The sequence below is a fragment of the Pseudophryne corroboree genome, chromosome 8, assembly GCF_028390025.1.
Source record: "Pseudophryne corroboree isolate aPseCor3 chromosome 8, aPseCor3.hap2, whole genome shotgun sequence".
NCBI lineage: Eukaryota > Metazoa > Chordata > Amphibia > Anura > Myobatrachidae > Pseudophryne > Pseudophryne corroboree.
Window position 1 is genome coordinate 163,566,094 of NC_086451.1, and position 18,121 is coordinate 163,584,214.

General features: G+C 34.9%; 7 non-coding genes across 7 annotated transcripts; all 7 read left to right on the forward strand.

Moving 5' to 3' along the window:
• The first annotated feature begins 202 nt into the window (after nucleotides 1-202).
• On the forward strand, nucleotides 203-276 carry TRNAS-ACU (transfer RNA serine (anticodon ACU)). The gene has a single exon. It is a non-coding gene; the product is annotated as a tRNA-Ser (tRNA).
• Nucleotides 277-7,185: 6,909 nt separating this feature from the next.
• On the forward strand, nucleotides 7,186-7,259 carry TRNAS-ACU (transfer RNA serine (anticodon ACU)). Its single transcript has one exon. It is a non-coding gene; the product is annotated as a tRNA-Ser (tRNA).
• Nucleotides 7,260-8,353: 1,094 nt separating this feature from the next.
• On the forward strand, nucleotides 8,354-8,427 carry TRNAS-ACU (transfer RNA serine (anticodon ACU)). The gene has a single exon. It is a non-coding gene; the product is annotated as a tRNA-Ser (tRNA).
• Nucleotides 8,428-11,863: 3,436 nt separating this feature from the next.
• Nucleotides 11,864-11,937, forward strand: TRNAS-ACU (transfer RNA serine (anticodon ACU)). The gene has a single exon. It is a non-coding gene; the product is annotated as a tRNA-Ser (tRNA).
• A 1,095-nt stretch (nucleotides 11,938-13,032) lies between these two features.
• Nucleotides 13,033-13,106, forward strand: TRNAS-ACU (transfer RNA serine (anticodon ACU)). The gene has a single exon. It is a non-coding gene; the product is annotated as a tRNA-Ser (tRNA).
• A 3,433-nt stretch (nucleotides 13,107-16,539) lies between these two features.
• TRNAS-ACU (transfer RNA serine (anticodon ACU)) lies at nucleotides 16,540-16,613 on the forward strand. The gene has a single exon. It is a non-coding gene; the product is annotated as a tRNA-Ser (tRNA).
• Nucleotides 16,614-17,709: 1,096 nt separating this feature from the next.
• On the forward strand, nucleotides 17,710-17,783 carry TRNAS-ACU (transfer RNA serine (anticodon ACU)). The gene has a single exon. It is a non-coding gene; the product is annotated as a tRNA-Ser (tRNA).
• Nucleotides 17,784-18,121: the final 338 nt, after the last annotated feature.

Sequence of the window (18,121 nt, forward strand, 5' to 3'; positions counted from 1 at the left end):
TGCAGTACTCTGCTGCACATGTAAGTGCAAGAGATCCTAAAGCACTCACTCATCATGGGAAAGTACCAATGTGTTTCTTCGTTGGTTGATGGAAGAAACATCTTAAAAAAACTCTCCAGATTATTGACTTTTTAAAGTTTTTCTAGGAAAAGTTTTAGATGTATGCTTATTAGCCTTTGTCAGTAGGTACTTTTTGCGAAGTGTCTCTGTGGCGCAATCGGTTAGTGTGTCCGGCTACTAACCAAAAGGTTGGTGGTTCAATCCCACCCAGGGACGTAATTGACCTTGTTATCAGATTTTGGTGATCTTTAAGTAGACAAGTCAAAATTTCAAACCCCCTGTTATGGTGTAGGGTACCTGGCCTTTTCTGATGTAATCAGAGTTAGATTTGATTCAGTGATTTAATAAAAACAGCTAGGAAGCACAATTTAGCAGTGGGTTGCAGAGAAAAAGAAATATGCTGGCAAAAAAAATCCAATTGAGTGATTAAACAGCTCTTCATTTTCTGGCTTTATTTTTATGCTAACAAATTTGTTCTCTGAAAAGTGTCCACAAAGCCAAGTCTCTGATTAACACCTTTGTAGGGATGGTTTTTCACCTATTACTAAATTAAATTTGCTTCATTGGAAAGGCAGCAAGATGCATCCTCATTTCAATGTCTACTGAAATAATACGGGTTGACACCAGGAAACATTAACGCCACTGCATCCTTGCTGCTTTCTCATGTAGAAGTCTGTTTAATGTGAAAACAAGGTGATATCTAATTAGCACACAGGTAAGGAATTAAGAAAATCTTTATTTAAGGGTGAAGATGTTTCTCACAAAATCGTTGCCCCAATGCATCATTGAAATTCAAGCTGGAAAGATGATTTTAATATATCACTTGTACATTTTGTATTGCTCTTCTGGTGACAATGTAGTTTGTTTTTGTCAATTACCCTTTTAATAATAGGGTAAAGAAAATGAAGTGGATTTTTTAAAGAAAACTATACTGTCAATATACTATTAAAACAAATTAAAATGGTAAAAGTTATTGTACTTTAAGTAAAAATAAAAGAGCAAAAATATCAATCCCAGTTTTGATTACTTAAATTAACAAAAAAAAATGCATATAGCAAAGGATAGTTTCAATCTGCCTACCTCTGGGTTATGGGCCCAGCATGCTTCCATTGCAGTACTCTGCTGCACATGTAAGTGCAAGAGATCCTGAAGCACTCACTCATCATGGGAAAGTACCAATGTGTTTCTTCATTGGTTGATGGAAGAAACATCTTACAAAAACTCTCCAGATTATTGACTTTTTAAAGTTTTTCTAGGAAACGTTCTAGATGTATGCTTATTAGACTTTGTCAGTATATACTTTTTGCAAAGTGTCTCTGTGGCGCAATCGGTTAGTGTGTCCGGCTACTAACCTAAAGGTTAGTGGTTCAATCCCAACCAGGGATGTAATTGACCTTGTTTACAGGTTTTGGTGATCTTTAAGTAGACAAGTCAAAATTTCAAACCCCCTGTTATGGTGTAGGGTACCTGGCCTTCTCTGATGTAATCAGAGTTAGATTTGATTCAGTGATTTTATAAAAACAGCTAGGAAGCACAATTTAGCAGTGGGTTGCAGAGAAAAAGAAATATGCTGGCAAAAAAAATCCAATTGAGTGATTAAACAGCTCTTCATTTTCTGGCTTTATTTTTATGCTAACAAATTTGTTCTTTGAAAAGTGTCCACAAAGCCAAGTCTCTGATTAACACCTTTGTAGGGATGGTTTTTCACCTATTACTAAATTAAACTTGCTTCATTGGAAAGGCAGCAAGATGCATCCTCATTTCAATGTCTACTGAAATAATACAGGTTGACACCAGGAAACATTAACGCCACTGTATCCTTGCTGCTTTCTCATGTGGAAGTCTGTTTAATGTGAAAACAAGGTGATATCTAATTAGCACACAGGTAAGGAATTAAGAAAATCTTTATTTAAGGGTGAAGATGTTTCTCACAAAATCGTTGCCCCAATGCATCATTGAAATTCAAGCTGGAAAGATGATTTTAATATATCACTTGTACATTTTGTATTGCTCTTCTGGTGACAATGTAGTTTATTTTTGTCAATTACCATTTTAATAATAGGGTAAAGAAAATTAAGTGGATTTTTGAAAGAAAACAATACTGTCAATATACTATTAAAACAAATTAAAATGGTAAAAGTTATTGTACTTTAAGTAAAAATAAAAGAGCCAAAATATCAATCCCAGTTTTGGATTACTTTAATTAACAACAAAAAAATGCATATAGCAGAGGATAGTTTCAATCTGTCTACCGCTGGGTTATGGGCCCAGCATGCTTCCATTGCTGTACTCTGCTGCACATGTAAGTGCAAGAGATCCTGAAGCACTCACTCATCATGGGAAAGTACCAATGTGTTTCTTCGTTGGTTGATGGAAGAAACATCTTACAAAAACTCTCCAGATTATTGACTTTTTAAAGTTTTTCTAGGAAACGTTTTAGATGAATGCTTATTAGCCTTTGTCAGTATGGACTTTTGCAAAGTGTCTCTGTGGCGCAATCAGTTAGTGTGCACGGCTATTAACCAAAAGGTTGGTGGTTCAATCACACCCAGGGACGTAATTGACCTTGTTATCAGATTTTGGTGATCTTTAAGTAGACAAGTCAAAATTTCAAACCCCCTGTTCTGGTGTAGGGTACCTGGCCTTCTCTGATGTAATCAGAGTTAGATTTGATTCAGTGATTTTATAAAAACAGCTAGGAAGCACAATTTAGCAGTGGGTTGCAGAGAAAAAGAAATATGCTGGCAAAAAAAATCCAATTGAGTGATTAAACAGCTCTTAATTTTCTAGCTTTATTTTTATGCTAACAAATTTGTTCTCTGAAAAGTGTCCACAAAGCCAAGTCTCTGATTAACACCTTTGTAGGGATGGTTTTTCACCTATTACTAAATTAAATTTGCTTCATTGGAAAGGCAGCAAGATGCATCCTCATTTCAATGTCTACTGAAATAATACGGGTTGACACCAGGAAACATTAACGCCACTGCATCCTTGCTGCTTTCTCATGTGGAAGTCTGTTTAATGTGAAAACAAGGTGATATCTAATTAGCACACAGGTAAGGAATTAAGAAAATCTTTATTTAAGGGTGAAGATGTTTCTCACAAAATCGTTGCCCCAATGCATCATTGAAATTCAAGCTGGAAAGATGATTTTAATATATCACTTGTACATTTTGTATTGCTCTTCTGGTGACAATGTAGTTTGTTTTTGTCAATTACCCTTTTAATAATAGGGTAAAGAAAATTAAGTGGATTTAAACAAATTAAAATGGTAAAAGTTATTGTACTTCAAGTAAAAATAAAAGAGCAAAAATATCAATCCCAGTTTTGATTACTTAAATTAACAAAAAAAATGCATATAGCAAAGGATAGTTTCAATCTGCCTACCTCTGGGTTATGGGCCCAGCATGCTTCCATTGCAGTACTCTGCTGCACATGTAAGTGCAAGAGATCCTGAAGCACTCACTCATCATGGGAAAGTACCAATGTGTTTCTTCGTTGGTTGATGGAAGAAACATTTTACAAAAACTCTCCAGATTATTGACTTTTTAAAGTTTTTCTAGGAAACGTTCTAGATGTATGCTTATTAGCCTTTGTCAGTAGGGACTTTTTGTGAAGTATCTCTGTGGCGCAATGGGTTAGTGTGTCCGGCTATTAACCAAAAGGTTGGTGGTTCAATCCCACCCAGGGACGTAATTGACCTTGTGATCAGATTTTGGTGATCTTTAAGTAGACAAGTCAAAATTTCAAACCCCCTGTTATGGTGTAGGGTACTTGGCCTTTTCTGATGTAATCAGAGTTAGATTTGATTCAGTGATTTAATAAAAACAGCTAGGAAGCACAATTTAGCAGTGGGTTGCAGAGAAAAAGAAATATGCTGGCAAAAAAAATCCAATTGAGTGATTAAACAGCTCTTCATTTTCTGGCTTTATTTTTATGCTAACAAATTTGTTCTCTGAAAAGTGTCCACAAAGCCAAGTCTCTGATTAACACCTTTGTAGGGATGGTTTTTCACCTATTACTAAATTAAACTTGCTTCATTGGAAAGGCAGCAAGATGCATCCTCATTTCAATGTCTACTGAAATAATACAGGTTGACACCAGGAAACATTAACGCCACTGCATCCTTGCTGCTTTCTCATGTAGAAGTCTGTTTAATGTGAAAACAAGGTGATATCTAATTAGCACACAGGTAAGGAATTAAGAAAATCTTTATTTAAGGGTGAAGATGTTTCTCACAAAATCGTTGCCCCAATGCATCATTGAAATTCAAGCTGGAAAGATGATTTTAATATATCACTTGTACATTTTGTATTGCTCTTCTGGTGACAATGTAGTTTGTTTTTGTCAATTACCCTTTTAATAATAGGGTAAAGAAAATTAAGTGGATTTTTTAAAGAAAACTATACTGTCAATATACTATTAAAACAAATTAAAATGGTAAAAGTTATTGTACTTTAAGTAAAAATAAAAGAGCAAAAATATCAATCCCAGTTTTGATTACTTAAATTAACAAAAAAAAATGCATATAGCAAAGGATAGTTTCAATCTGCCTACCTCTGGGTTATGGGCCCAGTATGCTTCCATTGCAGTACTCTGCTGCACATGTAAGTGCAAGAGATCCTGAAGCACTCACTCATCATGGGAAAGTACCAATGTGTTTCTTCTTTGGTTGATGGAAGAAACATCTTACAAAAACTCTCCAGATTATTGACTTTTTAAAGTTTTTCTAGGAAACGTTTTAGATGAATGCTTATTAGCCTTTGTCAGTATGGACTTTCGCAAAGTGTCTCTGTGGCGCAATCAGTTAGTGTGTATGGCTATTAACCAAAAGGTTGGTGGTTCAATCCCACCCAGGGACGTAATTGACCTTGTTATCAGATTTTGGTGATCTTTAAGTAGACAAGTCAAAATATCAAACCCCCTCTTATGGTGTAGGGTACCTGGCCTTCTCTGATGTAATCAGAGTTAGATTTGATTCAGTGATTTTATAAAAACAGCTAGGAAGCACAATTTAGCAGTGGGTTGCAGAGAAAAAGAAATATGCTGGCAAAAAAATCCAATTGAGTGATTAAACAGCTCTTCATTTTCTGGCTTTATTTTTATGCTAACAAATTTGTTCTCTGAAAAGTGTCCACAAAGCCAAGTCTCTGATTAACACCTTTGTAAGGATGGTTTTTCACCTATTACTAAATTAAACTTGCTTCATTGGAAAGGCAGCAAGATGCATCCTCATTTCAATGTCTACTGAAATAATACAGGTTGACACCAGGAAACATTAACGCCACTGCATCCTTGCTGCTTTCTCATGTGGAAGTCTGTTTAATGTGAAAACAAGGTGATATCTAATTAGCACACAGGTAAGGAATTAAGAAAATCTTTATTTAAGGGTGAAAATGTTTCTCACAAAATCGTTGCCCCAATGCATCATTGAAATTCAAGCTGGAAAGATGATTTTAATATATCACTTGTACATTTTGTATTGCTCTTCTGGTGACAATGTAGTTTGTTTTTGTCAATTACCATTTTAATAATAGGGTAAATAAAATTAAGTGGATTTTTAAAAGAAAACAATACTTTCAATATACTATTAAAACAAATTAAAATGGTAAAAGTTATTGTACTTTAATGAAAAATAAAAGAGCAAAAATATCAATCCCAGTTTTGGATTACTTTAATTAACAAAAAAAATGCATATAGCAGAGGATAGTTTTAATCTGCCTACCTCTGGGTTATGGGCCCAGCATGCTTCCATTGCAGTACTCTGCTGCACATGTAAGTGCAAGAGATCCTGAAGCACTCACTCATCATGGGAAAGTACCAATGTGTTTCTTCGTTGGTGGATGGAAGAAACATCTTACAAAAACTCTCCAGATTATTGACTTTTTAAAGTTTTTCTAGGAAATGTTTTAGATGAATGCTTATTAGCCTTTGTCAGTATGTACTTTTGCAAAGTGTCTCTGTGGTGCAATCAGTTAGTGTGTACGGCTATAAACCAGAAGGTTGGTGGTTCAATCCCACCCAGGGACGTAATTGACCTTGTGATCAGATTTTGGTGATCTTTAAGTAGACAAGTCAAAATTTCAAATCCCCTCTTATGGTGTAGGGTACCTGGCCTTCTCTGATGTAATCAGAGTTAGATTTGATTCAGTGATTTTATAAAAACAGCTAGGAAGCACAATTTAGCAGTGGGTTGCAGAGAAAAAGAAATATGCTGGCAAAAAAATCCAATTGAGTGATTAAACAGCTCTTCATTTTCTGGCTTTATTTTTATGCTAACAAATTTGTTCTCTGAAAAGTGTCCACAAAGCCAAGTCTCTGATGAACACCTTTGTAAGGATGGTTTTTCACCTATTACTAAATTAAACTTGCTTCATTGGAAAGGCAGCAAGATGCATCCTCATTTCAATGTCTACTGAAATAATACAGGTTGACACCAGGAAACATTAACGCCAATGCATCCTTGCTGCTTTCTCATGTGGAAGTCTGTTTAATGTGAAAACAAGGTGATATCTAATTAGCACACAGGTAAGGAATTAAGAAAATCTTTATTTAAGGGTGAAGATGTTTCTCACAAAATCGTTGCCCCAATGCATCATTGGAATTCAAGCTGGAAAGATGATTTTAATATATCACTTGTACATTTTGTATTGCTCTTCTGGTGACAATGTAGTTTGTTTTTGTCAATTACCATTTTAATAATAGGGTAAAGAAAATTAAGTGGATTTTTGAAAGAAAACAATACTGTCAATATACTATTAAAACAAATTAAAATGGTAAAAGTTATTGTACTTTAAGTAAACATAAAATAGCTAACATATCAATCCCAGTTTTGGATTACTTTAATTAACAAAAAAAATGCATATACAGAGGATAGTTTCAATCTGCCTACCTCTGGGTAATGGGCCCAGCATGCTTCCATTGCAGTACTCTGCTGCACATGTAAGTGCAAGAGATCCTGAAGCACTCATCTCATCATGGGAAAGTACCAATGTGTTTCTTCGTTGGTTGAGTTAAGAAAATTCCTACAAAAACTCTCCAGATTATTGACTTTTTAAAGTTTTTCTAGGAAACGTTCTAGATGAATGCTTATTAGCCTTTGTCAGTATGTACTTTTTGCAAAGTGTCTCTGTGGCGCAATCGGTTAGTGTGTCTGGCTACTAACCAAAAGGTTGGTGGTTCAATCCCACCCAGGGACATAATTGACCTTGTGATCAGGTTTTGGTGATATTTAAGTAGACAAGTCAAAATTTCAAACCCCCTCTTATGGTGTAGGGTACCTGGCCTTCTCTGATGTAATCAGAGTTAGATTTGATTCAGTGATTTTATAAAAAACAGCTAGGAAGCACAATTTAGCAATGGGTTGCAGAGAAAAAAAATATGCTGGCAGAAAAATCCAATTGAGTGATTAAACAGCTCTTCATTTTCTGCCTTTATTTTTATGCTAACAAATTTGTTCTCTAAAAAGTATCCACAAAGCCAAGTCTCTGATTAACACCTTTGTAGGGATGGTTTTTCACCTATAACTAAATTAAACTTGCTTCATTGGAAAGGCAGCAAGATGCATCCTCATTTCAATGTCTACTGAAATAATACAGGTTGACACCAGGAAACATTAACACCACTGCATCCTTGCTGCTTTCTCATGTAGAAGTCTGTTTAATGTGAAAACAAGGTGATATCTAATTAGCACACAGGTAAGGAATTAAGAAAATCTTTATTTAAGGGTGAAGATGTTTCTCACAAAATCGTTGCCCCAATGCATCATTGAAATTCAAGCTGGAAAGATGATTTTAATATATCACTTGTACATTTTGTATTGCTCTTCTGGTGACAATGTAGTTTGTTTTTGTCAATTACCCTTTTAATAATAGGGTAAAGAAAATTAAGTGGATTTTTTAAAGAAAACTATACTGTCAATATACTATTAAAACAAATTAAAATGGTAAAAGTTATTGTACTTTAAGTAAAAATAAAAGAGCAAAAATATCAATCCCAGTTTTGATTACTTAAATTAACAAAAAAAATGCATATAGCAAAGGATAGTTTCAATCTGCCTACCTCTGGGTTATGGGCCCAGCATGCTTCCATTGCAGTACTCTGCTGCACATGTAAGTGCAAGAGATCCTGAAGCACTCACTCATCATGGGAAAGTACCAATGTGTTTCTTCGTTGGTTGATGGAAGAAACATCTTACAAAAACTCTCCAGCTTATTAACTTTTTAAAGTTTTTCTAGGAAACGTTCTAGATGTATGCTTATTAGCCTTTGTCAGTACGTACTTTTTGCAAAGTGTCTCTGTGGCGCAATCGGTTAGTGTGTCTGGCTACTAACCAAAAGGTTGGTGGTTCAATCCCACCCAGGGACGTAATTGACCTTGTTATCAGATTTTGGTGATCTTTAAGTAGACAAGTCAAAATTTCAAACCCCCTGTTATGGTGTAGGGTACCTGGCCTTCTCTGATGTAATCAGAGTTAGATTTGATTCAGTGATTTTATAAAAACAGCTAGGAAGCACAATTTAGCAGTGGGTTGCAGAGAAAAAGAAATATGCTGGGAAAAAAATCCAATTGAGTGATTAAACAGCTCTTCATTTTCTGGCTTTATTTTTATGCTAACAAATTTGTTCTCTGAAAAGTGTCCACAAAGCCAAGTCTCTGATTAACACCTTTGTAGGGATGGTTTTTCACCTATTACTAAATTAAACTTGCTTCATTGGAAAGGCAGCAAGATGCATCCTCATTTCAATTTCTACTGAAATAATACAGGTTGACACCAGGAAACATTAACGCCACTGCATCCTTGCTGCTTTCTCATGTGGAAGTCTGTTTAATGTGAAAACAAGGTGATATCTAATTAGCACACAGGTAAGGAATTAAGAAAATCTTTATTTAAGGGTGAAGATGTTTCTCACAAAATCGTTGCCCCAATGCATCATTGAAATTCAAGCTGGAAAGATGATTTTAATATATCACTTGTACATTTTGTATTGCTCTTCTGGTGACAATGTAGTTTGTTTTTGTCAATTACCATTTTAATAATAGGGTAAAGAAAATTAAGTGGATTTTTGAAAGAAAACAATACTGTCAATATACTATTAAAACAAATTAAAATGGTAAAAGTTATTGTACTTTAAGTAAACATAAAATAGCTAACATATCAATCCCAGTTTTGGATTACTTTAATTAACAAAAAAAATGCATATAGCAGAGGATAGTTTCAATCTGCCTACCTCTGGGTAATGGGCCCAGCATGCTTCCATTGCAGTACTCTGCTGCACATGTAAGTGCAAGAGATCCTGAAGCACTCACTCATCATGGGAAAGTACCAATTTGTTTCTTCGTTGGTTGATTTAAGAAAATTCTTACAAAAACTCTCCAGATTATTGACTTTTTAAAGTTTTTCTAGGAAATGTTCTAGATGAATGCTTATTAGCCTTTGTCAGTATGTACTTTTTGCAAAGTGTCACTGTGGCGCAATCGGTTAGTGTGTCCGGCTACTAACCAAAAGGTTGGTGGTTCAATCCCACCCAGGGACATAATTGACCTTGTGATCAGGTTTTGGTGATATTTAAGTAGACAAGTCAAAATTTCAAACCCCCTCTTATGGTGTAGGGTACCTGGCCTTCTCTGATGTAATCAGAGTTAGATTTGATTCAGTGATTTTATAAAAAAACAGCTAGGAAGCACAATTTAGCAATGGGTTGCAGAGAAAAAAAATATGCTGGCAGAAAAATCCAATTGAGTGATTAAACAGCTCTTCATTTTCTGCCTTTATTTTTATGCTAACAAATTTGTTCTCTAAAAAGTGTCCACAAAGCCAAGTCTCTGATTAACACCTTTGTAGGGATGGTTTTTCACCTATAACTAAATTAAACTTGCTTCATTGGAAAGGCAGCAAGATGCATCCTCATTTCAATGTCTACTGAAATAATACAGGTTGACACCAGGAAACATTAACGCCACTGCATCCTTGCTGCTTTCTCATGTAGAAGTCTGTTTAATGTGAAAACAAGGTGATATCTAATTAGCACACTGGTAAGGAATTAAGAAAATCTTTATTTAAGGGTGAAGATGTTTCTCACAAAATCGTTGCCCCAATGCATCATTGAAATTCAAGCTGGAAAGATGATTTTAATATATCACTTGTACATTTTGTATTGCTCTTCTGGTGACAATGTAGTTTGTTTTTGTCAATTACCCTTTTAATAATAGGGTAAAGAAAATTAAGTGGATTTTTTAAAGAAAACTATACTGTCAATATACTATTAAAACAAATTAAAATGGTAAAAGTTATTGTACTTTAAGTAAAAATAAAAGAGCAAAAATATCAATCCCAGTTTTGATTACTTAAATTAACAAAAAAAAAATGCATATAGCAAAGGATAGTTTCAATCTGCCTACCTCTGGGTTATGGGCCCAGCATGCTTCCATTGCAGTACTCTGCTGCACATGTAAGTGCAAGAGATCCTGAAGCACTCACTCATCATGGGAAAGTACCAATGTGTTTCTTCGTTGGTTGATGGAAGAAACATCTTACAAAAACTCTCCAGATTATTGACTTTTTAAAGCTTTTCTAGGAAACGTTCTAGATGTATGCTTATTAGCCTTTGTCAGTATATACTTTTCGCAAAGTGTCTCTGTGGCGCAATCGGTTAGTGTGTCCAGCTACTAACCAAAAGGTTGGTGGTTCAATCCCACCCAGGGACGTAATTGAACTTGTTATCAGATTTTGGTGATCTTTAAGTAGACAAGTCAAAATTTCAAACCCCCTCTTATGGTGTAGGGTACCTGGCCTTCTCTGATGTAATCAGAGTTAGATTTGATTCAGTGATTTTATAAAAACAGCTAGGAAGCACAATTTAGCAGTGGGTTGCAGAGAAAAAGAAATATGCTGGCAAAAAAATCCAATTGAGTGATTAAACAGCTCTTCATTTTCTGGCTTTATTTTTATGCTAACAAATTTGTTCTCTGAAAAGTGTCCACAAAGCCAAGTCTCTGATTAACACCTTTGTAGGGATGGTTTTTCACCTATTACTAAATTAAACTTGCTTCATTGGAAAGGCAGTAAGATGCATCCTCATTTCAATGTCTACTGAAATAATACAGGTTGACACCAGGAAACATTAACGCCAATGCATCCTTGCTGCTTTCTCATGTGGAAGTCTGTTTAATGTGAAAACAAGGTGATATCTAATTAGCACACAGGTAAGGAATTAAGAAAATCTTTATTTAAGGGTGAAGATGTTTCTCACAAAATCGTTGCCCCAATGCATCATTGGAATTCAAGCTGGAAAGATGATTTTAATATATCACTTGTACATTTTGTATTGCTCTTCTGGTGACAATGTAGTTTGTTTTTGTCAATTACCATTTTAATAATAGGGTAAAGAAAATTAAGTGGATTTTTGAAAGAAAACAATACTGTCAATATACTATTAAAACAAATTAAAATGGTAAAAGTTATTGTACTTTAAGTAAACATAAAATAGCTAACATATCAATCCCAGTTTTGTATTACTTTAATTAACAAAAAAAATGCATATAGCAGAGGATAGTTTCAATCTGCCTACCTCTGGGTAATGGGCCCAGCATGCTTCCATTGCAGTACTCTGCTGCACATGTAAGTGCAAGAGATCCTGAAGCACTCATCTCATCATGGGAAAGTACCAATGTGTTTCTTCGTTGGTTGAGTTAAGAAAATTCCTACAAAAACTCTCCAGATTATTGACTTTTTAAAGTTTTTCTAGGAAACGTTCTAGATGAATGCTTATTAGCCTTTGTCAGTATGCACTTTTTGCAAAGTGTCTCTGTGGCGCAATCGGTTAGTGTGTCTGGCTACTAACCAAAAGGTTGGTGGTTCAATCCCACCCAGGGACATAATTGACCTTGTGATCAGGTTTTGGTGATATTTAAGTAGACAAGTCAAAATTTCAAACCCCCTCTTATGGTGTAGGGTACCTGGCCTTCTCTGATGTAATCAGAGTTAGATTTGATTCAGTGGTTTTATAAAAAAACAGCTAGGAAGCACAATTTAGCAATGGGTTGCAGAGAAAAAAAATATGCTGGCAGAAAAATCCAATTGAGTGATTAAACAGCTCTTCATTTTCTGCCTTTATTTTTATGCTAACAAATTTGTTCTCTAAAAAGTATCCACAAAGCCAAGTCTCTGATTAACACCTTTGTAGGGATGGTTTTTCACCTATAACTAAATTAAACTTGCTTCATTGGAAAGGCAGCAAGATGCATCCTCATTTCAATGTCTACTGAAATAATACAGGTTGACACCAGGAAACATTAACACCACTGCATCCTTGCTGCTTTCTCATGTAGAAGTCTGTTTAATGTGAAAACAAGGTGATATCTAATTAGCACACAGGTAAGGAATTAAGAAAATCTTTATTTAAGGGTGAAGATGTTTCTCACAAAATCGTTGCCCCAATGCATCATTGAAATTCAAGCTGGAAAGATGATTTTAATATATCACTTGTACATTTTGTATTGCTCTTCTGGTGACAATGTAGTTTGTTTTTGTCAATTACCCTTTTAATAATAGGGTAAAGAAAATTAAGTGGATTTTTTAAAGAAAACTATACTGTCAATATACTATTAAAACAAATTAAAATGGTAAAAGTTATTGTACTTTAAGTAAAAATAAAAGAGCAAAAATATCAATCCCAGTTTTGATTACTAAAATTAACAAAAAAAATGCATATAGCAAAGGATAGTTTCAATCTGCCTACCTCTGGGTTATGGGCCCAGCATGCTTCCATTGCAGTACTCTGCTGCACATGTAAGTGCAAGAGATCCTGAAGCACTCACTCATCATGGGAAAGTACCAATGTGTTTCTTCTTTGGTTGATGGAAGAAACATCTTACAAAAACTCTCCAGATTATTGACTTTTTAAAGTTTTTCTAGGAAACGTTCTAGATGTATGCTTATTAGCCTTTGTCAGTACGTACTTTTTACAAAGTGTCTCTGTGGCGCAATCGGTTAGTGTGTCTGGTTACTAACCAAAAGGTTGGTGGTTCAATCCCACCCAGGGACGTAATTGACCTTGTTATCAGATTTTGGTGATCTTTAAGTAGACAAGTCAAAATTTCAAACCCCCTGTTATGGTGTAGGGTACCTGGCCTTCTCTGATGTAATCAGAGTTAGATTTGATTCAGTGATTTTATAAAAACAGATAGGAAGCACAATTTAGCAGTGGGTTGCAGAGAAAAAGAAATATGCTGGGGAAAAAAATCCAATTGAGTGATTAAACAGCTCTTCATTTTCTGGCTTTATTTTTATGCTAACAAATTTGTTCTCTGAAAAGTGTCCACAAAGCCAAGTCTCTGATTAACACCTTTGTAGGGATGGTTTTTCACCTATTACTAAATTAAACTTGCTTCATTGGAAAGGCAGCAAGATGCATCCTCATTTCAATTTCTACTGAAATAATACAGGTTGACACCAGGAAACATTAACGCCACTGCATCCTTGCTGCTTTCTCATGTGGAAGTCTGTTTAATGTGAAAACAAGGTGATATCTAATTAGCACACAGGTAAGGAATTAAGAAAATCTTTATTTAAGGGTGAAGATGTTTCTCACAAAATCGTTGCCCCAATGCATCATTGAAATTCAAGCTGGAAAGATGATTTTAATAAATCACTTGTACATTTTGTATTGCTCTTCTGGTGACAATGTAGTTTGTTTTTGTCAATTACCCTTTTAATAATAGGGTAAAGAAAATTAAGTTGATTTTTTAAAGAAAACTATACTGTCAATATACTATTCAAACAAATTAAAATGGTAAAAGTTATTGTACTTCAAGTAAAAATAAAAGAGCAAAAATATCAATCCCAGTTTTGATTACTTAAATTAACAAAAAAAATGCATATAGCAAAGGATAGTTTCAATCTGCCTACCTCTGGGTTATGGGCCCAGCATGCTTCCATTGCAGTACTCTGCTGCACATGTAAGTGCAAGAGATCCTGAAGCACTCACTCATCATGGGAAAGTACCAATGTGTTTCTTCGTTGGTTGATGGAAGAAACATTTTACAAAAATTCTCCATATTATTGACTTTTTAAAGTTTTTCTAGGAAACGTTCTAGATGTATGCTTATTAGCCTTTGTCAGGATGTACTTTTTGCGAAGTGTCTCTGTGGCGCAATCGGTTAGTGTGTCCGGCTACTAACCAAAAGGTTGGTGTTTCAATCCCACCCAGGGACGTAATTGACCTTGTTATCAAATTTTGGTGATCTTTAAGTAGACAAGTCAAAATTTCAAACCCCCTGTTATGGTGTAGGGTACCTGGCCTTTTCTGATGTAATCAGAGTTAGATTTGATTCAGTGATTTAATAAAAACAGCTAGGAAGCACAATTTAGCAGTGGGTTGCAGAGAAAAAGAAATATGCTGGCAAAAAAAATCCAATTGAGTGATTAAACAGCTCTTCATTTTCTGGCTTTATTTTTATGCTAACAAATTTGTTCTCTGAAAAGTGTCCACAAAGCCAAGTCTCTGATTAACACCTTTGTAGGGATGGTTTTTCACCTATTACTAAATTAAACTTGCTTCATTGGAAAGGCAGCAAGATGCATCTTCATTTCAATGTCTACTGAAATAATACAGGTTGACACCAGGAAACATTACCGCCACTGCATCCTTGCTGCTTTCTCATGTAGAAGTCTGTTTAATGTGAAAACAAGGTGATATCTAATTAGCACACAGGTAAGGAATTAAGAAAATCTTTATTTAAGGGTGAAGATGTTTCTCACAAAATCGTTGCCCCAATGCATCATTGAAATTCAAGCTGGAAAGATGATTTTAATATATCACTTGTACATTTTGTATTGCTCTTCTGGTGACAATGTAGTTTGTTTTTGTCAATTACCATTTTAATAATAGGGTAAAGAAAATTAAGTGGATTTTTGAAAGAAAACAATACTGTCAATATACTATTAAAACAAATTAAAATGGTAAAAGTTATTGTACTTTAAGTAAAAATAAAAGAGCCAAAATATCAATCCCAGTTTTGGATTACTTTAATTAACAAAAAAAAATGCATATAGCAGAGGATAGTTTCAATCTGCTTACCTCTGGGTTATGTGCCCAGCATGCTTCCATTGCTGTACTCTGCTGCACATGTAAGTGCAGTAGATCCTGAAGCACTCACTCATCATGGGAAAGTACCAATGTGTTTCTTCGTTGGTTGATGGAAGAAACATCTTACAAAAACTCTCCAGATTATTGACTTTTTAAAGTTTTTCTAGTAAACGTTTTAGATGAATGCTTATTAGCCTTTGTCAGTATGTACTTTTGCAAAGTGTCTCTGTGGCGCAATCAGTTAGTGTGTATGGCTATTAACCAAAAGGTTGGTGGTTCAATCCCACCCAGGGACGTAATTGACCTTGTTATCAGATTTTGGTGATCTTTAAGTAGACAAGTCAAAATTTCAAACCCCCTCTTATGGTGTAGGGTACCTGGCCTTCTCTGATGTAATCAGAGTTAGATTTGATTCAGTGATTTTATAAAAACAGCTAGGAAGCACAATTTAGCAGTGGGTTGCAGAGAAAAAGAAATATGCTGGCAAAAAAATCCAATTGAGTGATTAAACAGCTCTTCATTTTCTGGCTTTATTTTTATGCTAACAAATTTGTTCTCTGAAAAGTGTCCACAAAGCCAAGTCTCTGATTAACACCTTTGTAAGGATGGTTTTTCACCTATTACTAAATTAAACTTGCTTCATTGGAAAGGCAGTAAGATGCATCCTCATTTCAATGTCTACTGAAATAATACAGGTTGACACCAGGAAACATTAACGCCACTGCATCCTTGCTGCTTTCTCATGTAGAAGTCTGTTTAATGTGAAAACAAGGTGATATCTAATTAGCACACAGGTAAGGAATTAAGAAAATCTTTATTTAAGGGTGAAGATGTTTCTCACAAAATCGTTGCCCCAATGCATCATTGAAATTCAAGCTGGAAAGATGATTTTAATATATCACTTGTACATTTTGTATTGCTCTTCTGGTGACAATGTAGTTTGTTTTTGTCAATTACCCTTTTAATAATAGGGTAAAGAAAATGAAGTGGATTTTTTAAAGAAAACTATACTGTCAATATACTATTAAAACAAATTAAAATGGTAAAAGTTATTGTACTTTAAGTAAAAATAAAAGAGCAAAAATATCAATCCCAGTTTTGATTACTTAAATTAACAAAAAAAATGCATATAGCAAAGGATAGTTTCAATCTGCCTACCTCTGGGTTATGGGCCCAGCATGCTTCCATTGCAGTACTCTGCTGCACATGTAAGTGCAAGAGATCCTGAAGCACTCACTCATCATAGGAAAGTACCAATGTGTTTCTTCGTTGGTTGATGGAAGAAACATCTTACAAAAACTCTCCAGATTATTGACTTTTTAAAGTTTTTCTAGGAAACGTTCTAGATGTATGCTTATTAGCCTTTGTCAGTACGTACTTTTTACAAAGTGTCTCTGTGGCGCAATCGGTTAGTGTGTCTGGTTACTAACCAAAAGGTTGGTGGTTCAATCCCACCCAGGGACGTAATTGACCTTATTATCAGATTTTGGTGATCTTTAAGTAGACAAGTCAAAATTTCAAACCCCCTGTTATGGTGTAGGGTACCTGGCCTTCTCTGATGTAATCAGAGTTAGATTTGATTCAGTGATTTTATAAAAACAGATAGGAAGCACAATTTAGCAGTGGGTTGCAGAGAAAAAGAAATATGCTGGGAAAAAAAATCCAATTGAGTGATTAAACAGCTCTTCATTTTCTGGCTTTATTTTTATGCTAACAAATTTGTTCTCTGAAAAGTGTCCACAAAGCCAAGTCTCTGATTAACACCTTTGTAGGGATGGTTTTTCACCTATTACTAAATTAAACTTGCTTCATTGGAAAGGCAGCAAGATGCATCCTCATTTCAATGTCTACTGAAATAATACAGGTTGACACCAGGAAACATTAACGCCACTGCATCCTTGCTGCTTTCTCATGTAGAAGTCTGTTTAATGTGAAAACAAGGTGATATCTAATTAGCACACAGGTAAGGAATTAAGAAAATCTTTATTTAAGGGTGAAGATGTTTCTCACAAAATCGTTGCCCCAATGCATCATTGAAATTCAAGCTGGAAAGATGATTTTAATATATCACTTGTACATTTTGTATTGCTCTTCTGGTGACAATGTAGTTTGTTTTTGTCAATTACCCTTTTAATAATAGGGTAAAGAAAATTAAGTGGATTTTTTAAAGAAAACTATACTGTCAATATACTATTAAAACAAATTAAAATGGTAAAAGTTATTGTACTTTAAGTAAAAATAAAAGAGCAAAAATATCAATCCCAGTTTTGATTACTTAAATTAACAAAAAAAAATGCATATAGCAAAGGATAGTTTCAATCTGCCTACCTCTGGGTTATGGGCCCAGCATGCTTCCATTGCAGTACTCTGCTGCACATGTAAGTGCAAGAGATCCTGAAGCACTCACTCATCATGGGAAAGTACCAATGTGTTTCTTCGTTGGTTGAGTTAAGAAAATTCCTACAAAAACTCTCCAGATTATTGACTTTTTAAAGTTTTTCTAGGAAACGTTCTAGATGAATGCTTATTAGCCTTTGTCAGTATGTACTTTTTGCAAAGTGTCTCTGTGGCGCAATCGGTTAGTGTGTCTGGCTACTAACCAAAAGGTTGGTGGTTCAATCCCACCCAGGGACATAATTGACCTTGTGATCAGGTTTTGGTGATATTTAAGTAGACAAGTCAAAATTTCAAACCCCCTCTTATGGTGTAGGGTACCTGGCCTTCTCTGATGTAATCAGAGTTAGATTTGATTCAGTGATTTTATAAAAAACAGCTAGGAAGCACAATTTAGCAATGGGTTGCAGAGAAAAAAAATATGCTGGCAGAAAAATCCAATTGAGTGATTAAACAGCTCTTCATTTTCTGCCTTTATTTTTATGCTAACAAATTTGTTCTCTAAAAAGTATCCACAAAGCCAAGTCTCTGATTAACACCTTTGTAGGGATGGTTTTTCACCTATAACTAAATTAAAC